This window comes from Symphalangus syndactylus, chromosome 8 (assembly GCF_028878055.3).
Source record: "Symphalangus syndactylus isolate Jambi chromosome 8, NHGRI_mSymSyn1-v2.1_pri, whole genome shotgun sequence".
NCBI classification, from domain to species: domain Eukaryota; kingdom Metazoa; phylum Chordata; class Mammalia; order Primates; family Hylobatidae; genus Symphalangus; species Symphalangus syndactylus.
This window is the reverse complement of record NC_072430.2, coordinates 40,382,622-40,399,846: the sequence shown is the minus strand read 5'-3', so window position 1 is coordinate 40,399,846 and position 17,225 is coordinate 40,382,622. Positions and strand designations below refer to the sequence as shown.

At 47.2% G+C, this 17,225-nt stretch overlaps 1 long non-coding RNA gene across 1 annotated transcript in view; it reads right to left on the bottom strand.

Moving 5' to 3' along the window:
- The window catches only part of LOC134737313 (uncharacterized), a 119,835-nt gene that overhangs the window by 17,895 nt on the left and 84,715 nt on the right, over positions 1-17,225 (bottom strand). The window contains exon 2 of the long non-coding RNA XR_010122079.1: positions 9,865-9,939. This is a non-coding gene — a long non-coding RNA (uncharacterized lncRNA). The remainder of the gene's footprint in view (positions 1-9,864; positions 9,940-17,225) is intronic.

Sequence of the window (17,225 nt, the reverse complement as noted above, 5' to 3'; positions counted from 1 at the left end):
ACTTTTCTGATTCCCCCAGTTCTTCTGTGTGTTTGTTTCATCCTTATGCTGGCCTCTTTCCTGGTAGCAAGAAGGCTGCCAGTTTTTTGTTTCACACCCTGGGGGAGAGAAAATCTCTTTCTGCAACCATGGAAAATGTCTGAACTTCCTTCTGAACTCCGCTGGGTTTTGTATCTATCCCTTAATGAATGCCCATGACCAGCTTGGGGTAGAATCAGTTCCACTCAATGGCCTAGCTGCCACACTGTGGGAAAGGGGTAGGCTGGAAGTCTAGAAGTCTAGAAGACAGCCAACCATAATGCCCACAGAACCCACATACGTGGACAGCTCAGGGTCAGGTCAACTTTCAGTGAGAGGTTTGTGAGTCTCCTGAAGCTCTTGGAAGATAAGAACCACATGGTTATCTTTGCATTCAACACTTTCATGCATGATATGCATTATGTACTTGTGGGAATGAAAGTACTCAATTTGTAGATTGTTTTCAGGTAATTCACCTTAAAAGAATGTACACATGGCTGGTATTTATGTTGCTATCTTAAGAAAAAAGTAATTACGAAAGAAAGTCAACCATAATATCATGTAGTGCAGTCAAAATGAAAATCTTTATTTGATTATCTGTATATTAGGATATTCTGTGCTACTTTTTCCATTTATACATGTAATTGTGATCAGACCAACTAATAGCTCATATTTTCAAATACTTAACTCTCATCCATACCTCTATCTCCATTCATTCTCTAGCCTATCTCTCTCTTTTTTTTTTGTTAGCAAAAAAGTGAAGCTTCAAAGAAAGGGGAAAAATTCAGCTAATATTCATTCATTCTTTTATTCATTCAACAAATATTTACTGAGGATCTGCCCTGTTCCCGGCCCTATTCTGGGCATGGAGACTATCTCCGTAAAGAGAACAAACAAGGCCGAGCACAGTGGCTCACACCTGTAATCCCAGCACTTTGGGAGGCCTAGGGGGGTGGATCACGAGGTCAAGAGTTTAAGACCAACCTGGCCAATATGGTGAAAACCCGTCTCTACTAAAAATACAAAAATCAGCCAGGCATGGTGGCACGCACCTGTAGTCCCAGCTACTGGGGAGTCTCAGGCAGGAGAATCACTTGAACCCGGGAGGTGGAGGTTGCAGTGAGCCGAGATCGAACAACTGCACCCCAGCCTGGGCGACAGAGGGAGACTCCACCTCAAAAAAAAGAGAAACAAGAACAAACAAAATCCATCTTCATTCTTCATGGAGCAGACAGTCAATTGGGAGGAAGAGAGAAAATAAGCACAGCAAATAACCAAATTACATAGTTTGTTTGAATGTATATAGTGTAAGTGAGTTGGGGGGAAGCAAGGTATGGGTGATCAGAAATGGGGTGGAGGCTACAATTTTTAAAGGAGTGGTCAGAGCAGTCTCAATGAGGATGTTACATTCAACAATAAAAGTTAAAGAAAGTGAGGATTATGTGGGTTGATGGAGGGAAAGCTCTTCATGCAGAAAGAGCAGCCAGGGCAAAAGCCCTGGGGTAAGACTATGCTTGGCGTATTCAGTAAGCATCAAGGAAAGGTGTGTGGGTGAAATGGAATGGGTGAGGCCCTGGGGAACAAGGGACACAAGGCCATAGTAAGTGTGGCTCTCACGCTAAGAGATTACATGAGGAACCAGTGGAAGCGTTTGAATATAGGGGTGACGTGGTCATGCATTTTAACAGGACTTTCAGTTGTTTTGTGGTTTGCTGGGCTGTTGTTTCTTTGAAAGTGTCTGGCTGGGCATTGAACATGGCATTGGGGTTTTATCCGGGTCATGTATTTAAATAGGGGTCTGAGAATGGGGCCAGGGTGGAAGTACATGGGACAGGTGTGTCATTCTCAAGTCTCCCTGGGCCACCAGAGGCACCTGACTGGCCCCACCTTTGTGCCCACCCCATCTTAGTTTTGCCCCAAACTTGTCATGGGGGCTTTGGTTATCCCTCTCCTCTTTTGGCTGCTGTGTTAAAAACATGCTCCAAGAGGACAGGATGGAAGCAGGAAGACCAGCTAGAAGACCACTGGTGAGGTGACTGTGGCTTGGAGCAGGGACATTTCAGAGCAGGTGTTAAGAAGCGCTGGGGGCTGGCCACAGTGGCTTATGCCTGTAATCCTAGCACCTTGGGATGTCAAGGTGAGTGGGTCACTTTGAGCTCAGGAGTTGGAGACCTAGGCAACATGGTGAAACCCTGTCTCTACAAAAAATGCAAAAATGAGCTGGCATGATGGCTTGCACCTGTGGTCCCAGCAACTCAAGAGTCTGAAGCTGGAGGATAGCTTGAGCTGGGAAGCAGAGGTTGCAGTGAGCCGAGATTGCATCACTGCACTCCAGCCTGGGTGACGCGGCAAAACTCTGTCTCAAAAAAATAAATAAAAATAAAAATAAAAGAAATGCTTAGGTTCTAGATCTATTTTGAAGCCACCAGATTTGCTGATAAATTGAATGTGGAATATGAGAGAAAGAAAGGAGATGTGGGTAATTCCAAAGATTTCGGCCGCAGAAACTGGAAGGAGTAAGGTTGTTATCCACTGAGATGGGAAAGACTGAGGGAGGGCAAGCTTGGGGACTGGGTGGGAGAATCAGTCGTGTTAAGGGTGAGATGCTATCACAAGTCCAGGGGAGACATATCGCCAAAAAGGCCTTAGACCGTAGGACCAGCTAAACAGGAAACAGGAAATGTGCTTCCCCCAATAACAGATGTAGCACTGGTGGTCTTTCCCAGCTGAGAATTCCTTCTCACACCCAGCCAACCCCTCCATTGTTCTCTACCTGTCCTCATAGGCAATAAATTAAATTAATCCGGTGAACACAGATTTGTGGAGTAGAAGGAGCTTAGCGATCACCTTTTATGTCATTATTTGTCAGCTGAGCGAAATAACCCAAAAGTGAGCTTCTGGGGAAAAGACCCTCGCTGGAAGAATCAGAACTATAACCTCGCCCTTGATTTTTCAAAAAGGGTGTGGGGTGCTGAAAAGCTCGCTGGACTGGCAAGTACACAACTGCTTGACTAGATTTAGGCCAGGAGTTCACAAGTGGGGGCAATTTTCCCCCCGGGACACTTGACAATGTCTGGAGACATCTTTGGTTGTCACACTGAGCATAGCTCCAGGGGTGGAGGTCAGGGATGCTGCCGGACATCCTACAGGGCACAGGACAGCCCCCCACTGAAAGAATTATCTCACCCCAGATGTCAGTGATGCTGAAGTTGAGAAACACTGATTTAGATGTACTCTGGGCATTATCAAGGAAAAACTGGAAGCCATTCTTCTAGAAGGGCCCCTGTGTTCCACCCAGAGTTCCAGGAAACACAGTGTGGGGGCGTCAACTCCTGCTACCAAGCTCTTCCCCCCAGTGCCTTCTGCACCCCACCTGGTCTCACTCTACCCTGACACTTCTACCAGGGGCAAACATCCTATGCGCTGCATGAGCAGTTTCTGTTCAGACTCAGCATTCAGGTCCAACCAAGATCTTCCCCCCAGTGCCATCTGCACCCCATCTGGCCTCACTCTACTCTGACACTTCCATCGGGGCAAACATCCCATGCTCCACATGGACAGTTTCTGTTCAGACTCACCTTCAGGTCCAAGGAGAGACTGCTCTGGTCCTGCAGTCTGCCCCGGCCTGGTTCCTTTCTATGTCAACTTTTGGTTTTGTGAAGCCAGGCAGCACCTGTGGCTTCAGGTCTCAAAGAAGTGGAGACCCTTCTTGGCAGATTTAAGAGGCCCCCGTTGAAGTGCGCTAAGAACAAACGTGACTCCACATCCTCTTCTTCCTCACCCCAAGCGGCCCCAGTCCCTGGCTGTCTGTCCCTACACTTCTGGTCTACCTCTGGGTTTTCTCTCATTATTTCCTCCCCTTGCCTGGGATGGGCAGGGGCTCCTGGGGCTGGCCATTCGAAGTCCAGCATCTGATGGTAAGAAGTGAAGCCTTCTCTGCAGAATGGTGGGGGAGGAGAACTAAGCGACTTTTGAGACCTTTTCTCCTACTTACTTTTTCCAGGTGATTGATCTCACTTCTACAGACATCTCTTCCTTATCAGCCCAAATGTCCCACCCATCTATGCAAAGATCTCATTGTCAGCTGCCACAAACCAGGACCAAGCCATAAGGCACCAGGGCTTTCACTTGGGTACTGAAGAGTCTCTTCCACTTCCCTTGTGAAGGAGAAGGACAGGCAGAGCTTTCCATTTCCTCCTCCCACAGGCAGACAGGACAAGCTTGGAGCAAGACTAATACAGGGGTGGGCAAAAAGGAGAGGGCCAACAAGGTGCCTCAGCTGGCCCAGGAACACTTGAGAACAGCACATCTGTCATGTGGTCTGTACTTCCACCCCACCCCTTTTTTCTCTCTTTTTTTTTTTTTTTTTTTTGAGACAGAGTCTTTCTCTGTTGCCCAGGCTAGAGTGCAGTGGCATGATCTTGGCTCACTGCAACCCCCGCTTCCTAGGTTCAAGCAATTCTCCTGCCTCAGCCTCCCAAGTAGCTGGGATTACAGGCGCCTACCACCACATCCAGTTAATTTTTGTATTTTTAGTAGAGATGGGGTTTCACCATGTTGGCCAGGCTGGTCTCAAACTCCTGACCTCAAGCAATCCACCCGCCTCAGCCTCCCAAAGTGCTGGGATTACAGGTGTGAGCCACTGCGCCCAGCTATCAACCCCATTCTTCAGATTATGACACTGATGGACTGCCCACTGCACCAAGAGGGCAACCTATCAACCTCATTCTTAAGATCCTTATTTAATACATGTCCCAGGTGAAACCCCAATGCCATGTTTAATGCCCAGCCAGTCACTTGCAAAGAAACAACAACCCAGCAAACCCCAAAACAACTGAAAGTGCCACAAGTCTTCACTCCCCTTCTCATCCCTCCCTCACTGATCCATCCCTGATCCAGACTTTGTAGCCCCTTAAACATTTTTCCCATTTTCCTGCACAGGTTAAAGGGCTAGAGGCTGATCCAGTGAGCAAAATCTCTTCTTCAGCAGAGGATATGGGGCGGGGGCAGTGCAGGAAGACTGGAAACCTCACCACCTATGTCTTTTATCTTGCCTCAGTTGCAAATTCACTTCACACTCCAAGAACAGAAACTGTGAACCCAAGAGAGCTGCCCCTTGCCTGCCCCAAGGCTTTGCTGTGTGCATTGTCCTTCTACAGAACCAGGATGTGCCCCTCTGGGACCCACCTCCAGGCTCAAAGGTTGTAGCAGTTGTTTTATTTATTCATTTATTTTTATTTTTTATTTTTTTGAGAAGGAGTCTCGCTGTGTCACCCAGGCTGGAGTACACTGGCGCAATCTTGGCTCACTGCAAGCTCTGCCTCCGGGGTTCACACCATTCTCCCACCTCAGACTCCCGAGTAGCCGGAACTACAGGCGCCCGCCACCACGCCCGGCTAATTTTTTTTGTATTTTTAGTAGAGACAGGGTTTCACCGTATTGGCCAGAATGGTCTCGATCTCCAGACCTCGTGATCCGCCTGCCTCAGCCTCCCAAAGTGCTGGGATTACAGGCGTGAGCCACCGCGCCCGGCCAAGCAGTTGTTTTAAGTCTTGTTTCAGCAAGCACCCAGCAAGGTAAGGCCTTTCCATCCTAAGGTGTGCCCTCTCCCCTCCAATGCTCCTAAATTTTCCCAGTTAATTCTACCAGAGCAGTCTCTCCTTGGACTTGAAGGCTGAGTCTGAACAGAAACTGTCCATGCAGAGCATGGGATGTTTGCCCCTGATAGAAGTGTCAGGGTAGAGTGAGACCAGGTGGCATCGGGGAGAAGAGCTGGGTAACAGGAGTTGATGCCCCCACACTGTGTTTCCTGGAACTCTAGATGGAACACAGGGGCCCTTCTAGAAGAATGGCTTCCAGTTTTTCCTTGACATTTGACTCATTATCTGTTTCTCATTCATCATCTGGCACAGGGCTGGATTTGCAGGGTAAGGTGGGAGCTCAGAGTCCAGCAGGGAAGGTAAACATTGAACTAGTGGTTCACGAGTGTATCTTATTACAGGAGACTTTTAGCAATATAAGAGAGACTTCAATGGAGGCAGGCACCAACCTGGCCTTTAGTGGTAGGGATGGTGAAGAACAGTTGTCCAAGGACATCAGCCCTGGGGCAGCAGGTTGAGGCCAAGTCCCGAAGGAGTGGAGTTAACAAGGTGAGGGATGGAACACTGTATCAGGAAGACAGAAGAGAAACGCTGTCCACGGGAGAAAGAGAGAGAGAGAGGCTGCTCTGCTCCATGCCTGCCCAAAAAACCGGAAGAAGACCACCTGATTGGCTGAGTGGGGGCAGAGGATGAGGAAGAAAAGAGAAGGCTGGAAATTGCGAGGGCCAGATCATTGAGGACACTGCTCAGCATGGCAGGAGCAGTGGGAAATCCTGCAGAGTTTCAAGCAGGGGAGTGACCGGGTCAGATCTGTCTCCCCTACCTGAAGACAGTGGGTCAAGAGTTTTGTTGTCCATGGACTGGCTATGGGATGAAACCTGGGTTTCAGATTCAGACCAGCTGAGGCCCAGAAGTCTGCCCTGCCACTCACTGGCTGCATGGCCACGGGCCAGCCACCTCCGCTCCCAATCTGTGCAATGCAGCTGATCACACCAAGTGAGGACGCTAATGGGCAGCATTAGTGGGTGCTCCCGTATCCCAGACACTTCACACATATGAGGCCCTTCATTCCTCACAATGAGTGTCCACTGTAAATGCCACTGCCTTCATTTTATGGGATACTAACACTCAGAAATCTTATTCTACTTGCTTGAGGTTACAGAGGTCAGATTTGAATCCAGATCTGTATGAGTTCAATTAATGTCTCTTCTCCTAACCACCATGTCATATTTCAGACTATGAAATTGTTGTCTAAGACTGGGTGCATAGTAGACACTTAACAAGTGTTTGCTCCTCCCCAACCCTCCTTTTACTGTAAGGTACCCATGGCCTCACGGGAGCCTCCCCCAGCTACAGATGTCTGCCCCTCACCCCTGCCAGGCACGGCTTGTCCCCAACCCAGGTCAGCTTACTAACATCTCCATCAGGGCAGGAAGGGAGAGAGGAGACACAAGCATGCATTTGGAGACTTCTGTGCCGAGCAGCTCCTGTGCTCCGTGACAGTGGAGCCACCAGATGAGGCACTGCTGTGCCAGTTTGCTGGTTAAGTGACTTTACCCAAAGACATGCTCTGCAGAAGTAACTGAGCTGAGATGATGCTGCTGCCTTCAGACTACATTACAGGGGACAGAAATCTTCCTACCTTATTCCTTTCCACATGTCTTTGGAGAAAAAAATTCAGCCGAACCTTAGGCACTTACATTATGCTGACATTTTTATCATCATCCTAGAGGTCCCTGGGGTGAAGGCTCAGACTTACTAAGAGGAAAAAGTCTTAACTGTATGATATGAGAAGTCAGAGCTTAGGCAGAAGGAATCCCATATTCCCAGACAGAACACAGAAGGATCTTAGGACGCAACGCCTGGCTTGCACCGTGGGACATGGAGACGTTTGCAGGGCAGAGATGTTTGGAGCAGATGTTCTGTGTCCCACAAACCATGCCTTATAGGGGGCTTGTCCTGGCTAAGATTGTTCTCCTATCCTAGTCATGGGTGTCCTGCAGGATGGGGAATGGGAAGGAGACACCAGTGTCAGATACAGAGGAAAGCCTGGGTGGTCCTTGCCTGGTCTTGGCCAGGGACCGGTGTCTTCCTTTATTCTATGTCCCAGGCTATCCTCTGCTTCATATTGAGGTCATTAGGTGGGGGGAAGCAGGGACGGGAGGCCGACAGAGGGGAGGGCCTCAGGGCAGATGTGGAAACTGCTGGCCAAAAGGAAAGACAATGTGATTCAGAGGAACCTTTCCTGGAAGGAGACAAAGGTCCCCCAGCTTCCTCTGGAAATTGCTTTGTTTAAAATGCAAAGTGCGGATGTGTTTGGATGACATCTCAGCATCCATCACCCTATGCAAATGCTGACCCTGGGGGAGAGGAGCCCCGGTGGTAAGTCACTCCAATCCCCTAATCGAGTGTGCGTGGGTGATGACAGGCCAAGGGAGCCAGCGGCCTAGGGGTAGGCAACAGCTCACCACCCAAGAGAGGCTTGATAAGGGCTGAAGGGGGAGGGAGTCCAGCCCTGGGGGGGCCACACCTGCATCATCCCCAGGCTAGCTGCTCTTGGATGCAGGATGCCAGCTGCTGCTCTAGGTGACTGAGGACAGAGCTCTAAACAAGTTGCTGCTGGACCCAGTTGCCTCAGTTGCAAATTCACTTCACGCTCAAATGGACAGTGAATTAACAGCCCTTCCCCTGAGCAGGAGGATGCCCCTTACCTGAACACTCTACAACTGGGAAAACGGTGAAACTGATTGCCTGATTGGGAGTGGGGCTCTTCAACCCAAGCTGCCATTTGAGATCTCAGCTCATCCCCATGCGACAGCCTTCCACCTGTGTCCCAGACTCGGCTTGGACACCTTCAGTGACAAAAACTCATTGTCCTGGGAGGGTGTCCAGATAAAATACAAGATGCCCAGTTAAATTTGAATTTCAGATAAACAATGAATAATGTTTTAGTATCAATATATCCCAAATATTGTATGGGATGATTTATTGTTTATCTGAAATTCAAATTTAACAGAGTGTCCTGTTTTTTTGTTTTGTTTTGTTTTTTGCTAAATCTGGCCAACAATACACGCTGATCAATCCATTCCCATTTCTTTGTATATGTTTAATCATCAAATAATGGATTGGGTCCACTTCTCTGCCTTTCATAACTTCCCATCTTACTCCATCCTCCATCCCGGTCCTGCTTTCTGGGCCATATGAGGCAAGCTGTACCCTCCTTCTACCCACAACCCTTCAGGAATGGAAACAGACTCTCGGCTACTCACAGGTTCCCTGATTCTGAGCTCTCAAACTGTCCTCTGGTTGCTTCCTGTGTATCAACTTTAGGTTGGATTCAGGAGCCTGAGACAGAACTGAATAACTTGGCAAGTCAGGTAGTAGTCTCTTCCAGAGGCTACGTCTTTGGTGGTGGGGGGTGCTTAGGGTGGGCCAATACAACATGCTCACAACCACCCCACCCACACCCACCCACCCCCGCCAAACACACCTATAATTTTCTAGGACTTGATTGGAAAATGTCACAAAGGACTAGAAGCTGATCCTGTAAGTAAAATCTCCTCTTTAGCAGAGAATGTGGGTTGGAGGGCATAGAAGAAGATTGAAAACCTTACCACCTATATATTTTATTTTGCCTCAGTTGCAAATTCACTTCACACTCAAAGAACAGAAATCACCCAGACTTCAAGAGAGTTGTCATTCTACAGAACCAGGACATGCCAGAAAGTTCCATGAATGCTACAAAATATCAATGCAGAGGAATTAATTAGGCAGAACAGTGCTTTTTGCACTTGAGTACCAATCCACAACTAGGTCTTCTGCCAACCCAGAGTACAGGTGAGTGCAGTCCTAATTTTCAGGTAGCCAGCAGAACCTTCTCCTAAGCTCTGTGCAACTGTCTCCACAGAAGTAGCTGTGGGGACGTCTTCAGTGTGCTAAGCATCCACATGGAGCTGCCTTCAAAGGCACAGCTGCAGGCAAGGGTACGTCTCTGAAAACCATATTAAGCCACCAGTTGCAACTTACATGGAAATTGCTACCTCTCCCAGTAATGAATTAATAACCCAACCAATAGGAAGAAGATAATTTTCAAGCAATTCTCAGTTGCAGACACAAATTTTAGGGGCTCCATCCATTTACAATACAGATAACTTCATGCATCAAAATATATAAGGAGCCAAATGCCAGTGGAGTAAGGAAGGGTTTTCTCATCAGCATTCTCTTGTGTTTCAGGTGTAGGTCTTACCTTTCCAGGGATAGTGGCCACATAGTTCGCCGTGTTCCCAGCAGTTATTCCAGTACATGGTAGGTTCCCAATTTCCTGAGGACATACAAAGATGAGACTTTGTTTACCAGTTTCGTTTATTTTGATCCGTAATCCCATCTTTCCAAGTTTTATACTTTTGGTATGTTTGTTGATCATGGTGATGGTGATTGCTCTCAACATAATGTCTACTTCTCCTCGAAGGTCAAGGAGGGAAATAGACAGAGCCCAGATGTGGCCAGTCATGGTTCCTCAAGACCTGCCAAGAAGAGTGCAGGCTACCAGGTAAGTCCCAAGTGTCCGCTGGAGGGGTCCATGCTGCTGACCCACCTCAGCCCTTCTTCTGCTCCCCCAATCCCTCAATGGCCCACTCCAGTTTACTGCATCAGCCCTCACACCCTCAGTGCCACCTAAGGCTTTACCACCAAGACCACAACTCTGGAATCTTCCATATGGAATAAATACATGCTGATCAAATGAATAGATCAGTAAACCTCCTGTCTCTTTCCATTTCTTGGCCATACCAGCAGCGGAAGAACCTGCTTTTATTCCTACAGTTCTCAGTCTGCCAGGGGGTCAGTTTGGGCCCTCTGGTAGGCAGATGCTGAGATGGAGTTAGGAAGACCTTTATTGAGGGAGGGTGTAGTGGGTTGAATAATGTCCTCCAAAATTCACATCCACCCAGAATTTCTAATGTAACTTTGTTTGGAAATAGAGTCTTTGCAGGTATAATTGATTAAAGATCTCAAGATGAAATCATCCTAGATTTAAATCATCCACATGGAGCTGCCTTTAAAGACACAGCTGCAGGCGAGGGTACATTTCTAAATCCCAGGACTAGTGTCCTTGTAAGAAGAGAAGACACGGAGAGACACACAGAGAAGGGGATGTGAAGATGGAGGCAGAGACTGGAGTGATACAGCACCAAGCCAAGGATCACCAGCCATTTCTAGAAGCTAGGCAAGAAGCATGGAATCAACTTTGCTTCCAAACCTCCAGAAGGAACCAACCCTGTCAACATTTTGATTTTGAACTTCTGGCCTCCTGAACTGTGAGAGAATAGGTTTCTATTCTATAATTCCAAACCACTCAGGGTGTGGTAATTTGTCACAAAGCCCTGGGAAGCCAACACAGGAAGTAATGCCTACAAAAGCAGATTGGACAGGGAGAGTGTCAGGCTATGGCCCAGTCTTTCCCAGACCAATTCTGCTTCTTCCCTTTTAGCATTCACAGGTTAACCCCCTACCCCCGACTCCCAACTCCAATAAAATTCTTGCTCTCCCAACTCTATCTCAGCCTATGATTGCTATGAAACCTCTATTGACACAGTCTCGGCTGCCTCAGTAGGGAGCTCTGGGAAAACCCTGTCCATCAGGGGCAGCCCTCCCTCTGTCTTGACCCTGCCTCACCCATCCTGGCCTGGGCTTTGCTCCATTGTGACTTCCTCTCTCTCGTACCTCCAGCCTTGCCATTCCACTGGCTCCTCCCCTCTCACCTTCAAACCAGCTCAAATACAGTAGCTCCTCTTCCAGCTGTGACTTCCTCTCTTTCTGTCCTCAGCCGTGTTTTTTTTTCCCAAGATATTTGTTGTTTCTGTTGTCTTCTTCCCCACTCACTCCTCACCCAGGCCTCTGTCTTCCTCCATCCTCCACCCAGCTGCCCTGCTCTTTCAAAGGTCCTCTACGCTCCCTTTCCCAGCCTTTCCTGACATGTGGTTCTCTCTGGGCATGCCTGTGTTTTGTGTTTTATGCCCTCTGCCTAGGACACTACAGTTGTTTCTTTGCTGGAAGACAGGTTCCTTGAAGGCAAGAACTTGTCTTATTGATGTTTTTTTTTTTTGTTTTACCACCCAAAGCCTCAAGCACAGTACTTTGTCCAGATGAACTGCTCAGCAAATGTTTAAGAGTTGAGTTCAACAGGGGTATCCCTTGGGCTTCTGGGAACCAATAGGGGAGAGTTTCCTTGGGGTACATACAAGAGGGCTCCTCTCAGTGGCAGGGGGGTCAGGCAAATAGGGAGGTTGGATTGAGTGTGGGGGTTGGGAGAGAGTGAGAAGGAAGAGGGAACAGGTGGAGGGTGCCAGCTCTTACAAGAGGAAGATAAATGATAACAGCACTGGGAATAAAACCAAACATCCTTCATGTTGTCAGAGCAATGAAGCCAGCACCTTGCAAGTCATGGGCCCCAGACAGTGCCTTGCTTTTGGAAAAGGCTCGGGTTCTTAGTCCCCTTCTGCCCTCAGCGAACAGCACAATTCATCTTCCTTGGGGTGTCTCCTGAAACTGCAGGTAGATGGTACCCTGGGGTTGGCTAGAGGGAGGGGCTTATATAGCAGCACTTGTCCACAAGGGACACTTAACGAGTGTGTTGTTGAATGTCTGTACCCTTGGGGAGCTGGAAATAAAAGAACTTGAACAAGAAAGGAGGTCAGGGCTTTACCTGTGCTAAAAGGACTGGGGTATAAAAATGATGGAGGGGCTGGGCGCAGTGGGCTCACGCCTGTAATCCCAGCACTTTGTGAGGCCGAGGCGGGTGGATCACAAGGTCAGGAGATCAACCTGGCCAATATGGTGAAACCCCATCTCTACCAAAAATACAAAAATTAGCTGGGCGTGCTGGTGCACACTTGTAGTCTCAGCTACTCAGGAGGCTGAGGCAGAAGAATTGCTTGAACTCAGGAGGCAGAGGTTGCAGCGATCGCACCACTGCACTCCAGCCTGATGACAGAGTGAGACTCCATCTCAAAAAAAAAAAAAAAATCCCTAACATATTCAAATGTACGATATCAGTTATTTTGCTTAGGAAGAGATTAAAGTAGGCACATAAGGTTAAAAAATGAGTTCGTTTAGAGATCACGCCACTGCACTCCAGCCTGGGCGACAGAGCGAGACTCCGTCTCAAAAAAAAAAAAAAAGTGAGTTCGTTTAAAGAAAGATATTACATAAATAACAATACAGGTGGGATGTGGAATTGGTGAACTTCATGACTGTGGGGCTGGAATAAGTGAAGTTGAGTAGCACTTCTGTAAGAGAAGCCTGGAGGTCCTCCCCACTCTCCCCTCAGCCACCCTGTCCTTCTTCAGCATACTGGGGTGAGGAACCTGTCTCGAGACTATGAGCTCCTCCAGGCATAGGCTGGGTTTTGTTAGTGTTGAATCCTCTGTGTCTAATGCAGAGCCAGCAACTAGGAAGTATTGACAGCTTGAATGATAGCTGTATGCCCTGCCTTGTTCTAGAAAATAATTAAAGCAGTCAACACGGAGCTGACCCTGCAGAGAAACAAAGCATGACACAAGTTCAGGCCTGTCTGTCACAACATGCTCATCCTGTCCAATGGATCAATCTGTCTACTTGATAGGTAGCTTAATACCACCCCCTCTGTCTACTGGCATTCCTCGCCATTGCCCTGCCTGGGTCAGACCACAGATAGTTCTCACCTGAATTACTGTCTGCCACAATCTACTAACTGTTTGCCCCATCTCCAGTCTTGCCCCATCTAAGTGATTTCTTTTCATGCAACAGCCAATGGATGGCTTCCAAAATGTGGCTCAAGCCCCTGATGGCTTCCCACTGGAAACACAGTCTTTAGAATGACAGGTAAGGCCTTTTGTGACCTGGCCTCTTCCTACCTCTCCAGCATCCTCTCTTAGCAATTGCATTCCCCATCCTGCATGCCAGCCATGTTTTATTCTTTTCTGAAAGCATCTTGCCTCCATGCCTTTGCACATGTCATTCTCTCTGCTTGGAATGCCCGTCCCTTTCTTCTTCTGCCTCACTCCTCCTCAATCCCCAGGATCCATTCAAGCATCACCGCCTCCAAGAAGCTGGACCAGACTTCTCAGGTGGGATCTTATGTTCCCATGGCACCTGCTTTTGCTTAGTCATGGCACTTACAATGATGAATCCCAATTGTTTGTTTACTCGTCTACCTGCTACATGAATCCTTAAGCTCTTTAGGGCCAGGGGCTATAGCTTGTTGAACTTTGTTCTCCAGTACCCAACCCAGTGACAGACTAACTATAGGCCCCCAGCAAGTGTTTGACAATTGAGTAGCCGACGGCTACAGGCTTGGGAAAGCCCATGACAAATGGCACTCCTGTGGAAACTCTTAACTGCATTAGTGTTGTTCAAAATACTTCTAACTTCTCACCTGGTGGGCATGTGGTAGGACTGCATGCCCTGGACACCTTGTGGTTGGGTGGGACCATGTGGTCATTCTGGTCACTGAGTTATGAGTGGATGTAGCAAGTGTCACTTCGAGGCTGAAGCATTTAATTACCAGAGCTCTCTGTCCCTCTCTGTCCTTCTGCTTTCACAATGTGCAAGAATCCAGATGGTGGAAGCTCAGTCAACTGGGGTCTTAGAGTGACAACAACACTTAGTAGAGCCTCCAGCTTGCCAGTGAATAACATTTAGGATAAATGAGAAATAAACCCTGTTATAATAAGCCTCTGATTCTTAACTAGTACAACCTAGGCTGTCTCAACTGACACACCCACCCAGTCCATAGGGTTCCAAGTGCTTAGTCTAAATTATATTATATTTCTCTTCCCTCATTCTGGTTCAATTCACTGCCCATGCTGACTCCAACTTGACAAGTTCTCCTGCCACCCAGAAGAAATAAGGCAGGGAGGGAGGAAGCGAGGGAGGGAGGGAGGGAGGAAGCGAGGGAGGGAGGGAGGGAGGAAGGAAGAGAGGAAAGGAGGAAGGAAGGGAGGGAGGGAGGGAGGAAGGAAGGGAAGAAAGGAGGAAGGAAGGGAGGAAAGGAGGAAGGAAGGGAGGGAGGGAGGAAGGAAGGGAGGAAAGGAGGAAGGGAGGGAGGGAGGGAGGAAGGAAGGGAGGAAAGGAGGAAGGAAGGAAGGGAGGGAGGGAGGGAGGGAGGGAGGGGCGGAAGGAGGGAGGCCATCACACCAGTAACCAGGAACACTGTCCAGTCAATAGTCACTAGGGAGAGATGCTTTCAAGAACTATGAAGTTCATAGTAAGTTCACCACCATGAAGGCAAATCAGCCCTCCCTCAGACAGCAAAGTGTGGTGGGAGTGGGGGGGAGGGTGGGGAACTAGGTATTTTTTCCTCTCTGTCTTCTATAGAACCAGTTATTTGGGACTTCTAAAACTTACAAGGCCTTTACCCACTAAATCTGACTCCTCTTACCCCTTGCTCTATTTCTAATTTGCGTATTCCAAGATACCTTATATAGGTAGGTAGGTGGGGAGGGAGTCACACCTCACACAATGCCACACCTGGGCCACCTGCCAGCCTCCCTTCCACAGCAAGGGTCCATACCACTCACAGTTCACAAAATGTACTTTCTGATAATCCCCACCAAAACATTGCCAAGGGGTGTCTGCATGGTTTCCTAGATACCCAATCCCTTCAAACACACCAGGAGTCACAGGTGGATGCCAGGAGTTACAAGTGAATGCCAGCCAGCCCAGGGTGCATCTCGTTCCAGTGCATCTCGTTCCAGTGCATCTGAGCCCCGGGGTCCTTGTGTTTCTCTGCCTGGTGGGGGATGCATACCACAGAAAACTATATGTTCCAGGTCTTTTCTCACTCCCATTACTCTTCATTAAGCCTAATTGGAATGCCACTGAATAATCATATTATTCTAATGCTCCATGTAATGATTAAGAATAATGGTGATTTCCATTTCTCTTTTCCTCTTGTATTTTTTCTTTCCTCCCACAGAAAAGCTACGTTTGCATCCTCAAGGTGTTGGGCTTGACTTTATTCCCTTCCCTGGGGCTGGGAAGACCTTGGCTGGCTGATGACCATGATGGCCACACCACTCTGGCATTTTTGTCACTGGATTCTCTGTGCCAGTTCCAGAACATGGCATCAAATGTTGCCAGTGGGGATGGGGACAGATCAGAGAGGAGGAAAGTAATTTTTATGTGGTGTACACACTGTGCTCTCCTGGACATTTGCTCATTTAATCTTAGGAGCAACCCTTTAGGGTAAATGATATTATAACTATCATTCCTATTTTACAGATGAGGAAATTAAGGTTCTATTTCCTTCTTTCATGAGTTTTCTATTTCGAGAGTTTTTAAGTTGTAAATTCAATTTCCTCAAAAGTTATAGGGCTATTCATATTATTTTATATTGGGTTAATTGTGGTAGCTGGTGTTTTTTGAGGAATGGGTTCATTTCATATAAGGGGTCAAATTTATGTATGTAGAGTTGTACGTAGTATTCTCATTCTCTTGAGGTCTGCAGCATCTGTTATGGTATCATACCCTGTTTCACTCCTGATATTGGTAATTTGTACTTTTTTTTTCTGATTTTTTTCTCTGTCAGTCTTGGTATAATAATTTTTTATTGTCAGTTTTTTTTTTTCTTTCTTATTTTTGTTTTCTTGTTCCTCCTTTTGAGGCAAAAGAGGCTTTTGGTTTTTTTTAATAGAGACAGGGTCTCATTATGCTGCCCAGGTTGATCTCAAACTCCTGGCCTCAAGGGATCCTCCTGCCTCTACCTCCTAAAGTGCTGGGGGGATTACAGCCATGAGCCACCATGCCCACCCAGTTTGTTGATATTATTCATTATTTTCAAAGAGGCAACTCCTTTTTTCACTGATTTAATTTTTTTTCTGTTTTTAATTTCACTGATTTCTGTTCTTATCTGTATTATTTCCTTCTTTCTGCTTGCTTTGGGATTATTTTTATCTTATTTTTCTAGGATCTTAAGGTGAAAACTTAGATTATTGAAAACTTTTCCTCTTTTCTAATCTAAGCATTTAATGTTCTATGTTTCCTTCTCAGCATGACTTTAGCTACATACCACAAAATTTAATATGCTGTAGTTTCACTTTCATTCAGATCAATTTTCTGCCTGGAGTCTTTCCTCTTTGATCCATGGATTATTTGGAATTATATTTCTTTGTTTCCAAGTAGTTGGAAATTTTGCCATCTTTCTTTTATTGATTTCCAGTTTGATTACGTTTTAGTCAGATAACATACTCTGAAACTCTTTTAAATTTGTTGAGATTTAATTTATGTCTCAGGATATGATCTATCTTTACATATGTTCATTGGACATTTGAAAATAACATGGCCAGGTGTGGTGGCTCATGACTGTAATCACAGTGCAAGGTGGGAGGACTGCTTGAGTCCAGGAGTTCAAGACCATATTGGGCAATGTAGTAAGACGCCATTTCTACAAAAACAGTTTTTAAAATTAGCCGGGAGTGGTGGTACACACCCGTGGTCCTAGCTACTCAGGGGGCTGAGGTGGAAGGATCACTTGAGCCCAGGAGTTAGAGGTTACAGCAAGCTATAGTCATGTCACTGCACCCCCAGCCTGGGCTACAGAGTGAGACTCCATCTCTAAAAATATAAAAA